Here is a 3,268-nt window from a genome sequence, read left to right as displayed (position 1 = left end):
CACTAAGGTATGAAAGGAAACAAGAAAGAGTAAGGAAAGAGGGTCAAACTTGCCCTTGAGTCTATTTTCATCACTTGCTAGATGTTTTTTCCCTAGCCAAGTCATTTAAACTCTTCTTATATGACATAGAGATAATACTCCTTCCTCTCATCAAAGCATTAAAAAATTTTTTAACGCTTATTTATTTTTGAGAGAAAGAGAGAAAGAGACAGAGCATGAGTAAGGGAGGGGAAGAGAGAGAGAGGGAGACACAGAATCTGAAGGATGCTCTAGGCTCTGAGCTGTCAGCACAGAGCCTGATGCGGGGCTGGAACTCACAGCAAGCAAGATCATGACCTGAGCCACCCAGGCGCCCCTCACTAAAGCATTTAAACTGATAAGAACAGATACTACACTTGATCTTAGCCAAAAGGCCGAGAAGCGATCATCAAAGCATTTAAATGAAGTTATGTGCTTATGACTACCCTTGGTCTTTAACACTTAAAGGATACTTAGTATATGGTAGGGATTATTGTGGATAACAATATTATTATAAATTCATCATGTAAATGAAACTCTCTTTCTGTTCACTATCATACTGTTTATCTCACTAGATCTCCTCCTAGGATATTAGTCATCATTTCTGTGAGATGAATTTTTGTTTATTGGTATTTTGTGTGATCCTAAAACAGTATTTCTCAACCGTGTGTGACCATCCATTAGATCCTTTCCCAAATTCACTGAGCCAGAAACTTCAGGGCTGGCTGTATTTATAAACCCCACACAGAAATTCTCAAGTGAAATCTGGTTAAGACCAACCAAGCCAAACATCTGAATAAGGTTTAAAAATCTTGTCCAAAGAAACCTTGTATTCCTTCATGGTAATTTGCAGGGATCTTCAAGGAAAGTTCCTGTGTCAGTTTTAGATTTGGAACCCTGCATATCGGATATCCCAGGTAGGACCATTTCCAAGCAGTAGAGAGTAAATAGATGGGGTTGTACAGAGTCTGGGCCCACTACATATGTCAGTTTCATGCAAGTGATATCTAGGGACAATGAACAGCAAAAGTACCTTTTAAGAGTGTATCCTCATGGTGGTAGAAGTGGGAATTTTTCTTTGAGAAACAGATCCTGCAAAGCTCAAATGCCCACTGCTAATTGTCTGTCTATCTTGGGTCCTACCTTTTCCCTCTCCTTGAGCCACCATCTGGAAAAAACTACTTCCTTTATCCTCATGGTCTCAAAGATGGTTCCCTTGGTTAAAATCACGGGATCACCCAAAGCTTTCTCTTGACTTTGCTTCATTAGTACATTGTGAACTATTGGGTCAACATGTCATTCTTCTCACCCTAGACCCCAATTAAAGAGAAGTGGAAGAGTGAGTGGGAAGTAAGGCTGATGATGATGTTTGGACTGGATCCACCATTGAACCACGCATAGAACCTTTGTTTCTGTGTATTTGGCCCATTATATTTTCCATCTTCCTTTATAAAGTGCTCTTCAGACTATATGTGGATGTATTTTCTGAAATCCAAACATATTCTGAATGATTTTTGGACATGATGCCTCAAGCCCATATCTAAGAAAAGAGAAAAGTTGTGCCTTATAAGTACCCACGTAAATTGAAAAGAGGTAAGGGATGAACTTAGGGAGAGAGAAAACGAGCCTAACCAGTAGCCTTTGTTTACCTCCACAATAAATAGCAAATCCTGCTATTTTGAATAGTTTTATATGCACAATTAGTTTAATACTTCAGTTACCTGAATCTTTTAAGAAATAATAAAGCTCTTGAAGATTTTGCATTAATTTCTCTGGATGCCTCATAAATGCAAAAGCATTTGCATTTGAGAAGCATAAAAAATGTAAATCACATTTCTATCTCTATTTAACAACCAAAAGCCTTGTTTAGGATCATAACTCTTTTCAATATCTTCCTAACTGTAATACACCATTAAGAATGTCGCAGAACATTTACAATGTATTCTAGAAAGGAAGTCTGATGTTAGTGCATTAGTGCCTCTGTATTCTCCGGGTAGAAATGCAAAATACGTTACTGTGAAAAATGAGCATATGCTTTAAAAATAAGGATTAGTTAAACAATTTATTCATTTTTTTCACTCACATGTATTTAACAAATATTTATTGGCAATCTTCCTGTGAACAAAGCGCTGGTCTGTCTGAAATTTTATCCAACTCACATTTTAGTGAGGAAAGTGGTCAAAATAAGTAAACAAAAAAGAAAAAGATCAGGCTTAATTAGTCCTGCAAAAAGCCTTTATTTTTAACCCAAAGCTTATCATGTCCAAGTGTAAAAAGGAGTCATAAAAATGTTTTCAAAGCTAGTTTTTAAATATTGTATCCATGTTAAAATTGTTCATCTTTTCTGTTCTTCTAAAAAAGTCACTTAGCCTTGTCAACTTAAAAAGTAGGGGGCAGGAAAGTTGTGAAAAATTTAAAAATGTTGGGGTAATTGGTATTAAGCAAACTCTGGCAGAAGAAATGCCTTTAATGGGTTCCTGACAGCAGGGTCATCCAGGTCAGGAATCAAACACCTTTTCTCTTGTTCGATGACTGCTCTCCTTACCCATTTCATCACATGCTGTTACTCGGGTCACGCAAGTGGTTACCATTTTCTTTTGTTCCCCTTTTCTAAGAGGGTATTTCTTTGTCCCTGGTGACCCAAGAGAAGTCAATTATTTTTGACAACCACTGTCCAGACAAAAGCAGAGATGATAGAAGTGTTCAACGCTTGGAAATACCCAGATCCCAAGTGTTGGGATTTCAGTTAAAATATATCTTACTTATTTATTGCTTTTTTTTTTTTTAAGTGAGAAACATCAGTCATACAAATGAGTGCCAAACCGATTCTCAGAAGGAAATTGCTTTGCTATGGTCTCTCCTTAATCAGTGAAGCTAGTATTCTAGATTTGCTTATCATATCAGTGAGGTTTGATGATCATTTTAGGGCAAAGTGTTCATCTATTTCAGCCAAAACTCTCTTCCTGTTAATCTGAGCCAAATGTCCCATTTGGGGGAATGCCAGTTTTTAAATCCCTGCAACTCATTTAAAAAACTATAGGGACACCTGTGTATTTAGGAAGCAAAATCTGTTGTTGGAGCTTGTAGCGGCTACTTACATAAATTAAATGAAATTTTTAAATGAACAACCTAATATTTAGACACAGAGGTATCTATAAAAGTAGTAACATTGATACTCGTACAAGCAATAATGCCCAACTCTATACAGTCTATGTTTGGAAGACCACCTGTGGTAATTTGTTTTATTGCC

At 36.8% G+C, this 3,268-nt stretch overlaps 1 pseudogene; it reads right to left on the bottom strand.

The window, feature by feature from the left end:
- Positions 1–259: 259 nt before the first annotated feature.
- Positions 260–425, bottom strand: LOC120246225 (annotated as a pseudogene).
- Positions 426–3,268: the final 2,843 nt, after the last annotated feature.

This window comes from Hyaena hyaena, unplaced genomic scaffold, assembly GCF_003009895.1.
Source record: "Hyaena hyaena isolate Hyena2069 unplaced genomic scaffold, ASM300989v1 scaffold_455, whole genome shotgun sequence".
In the NCBI taxonomy this organism is placed as follows: Eukaryota; Metazoa; Chordata; class Mammalia; order Carnivora; family Hyaenidae; genus Hyaena; species Hyaena hyaena.
The sequence above is the reverse complement of the archived record's forward strand: the minus strand, read 5'-3'. Positions and strand labels throughout refer to the sequence as shown.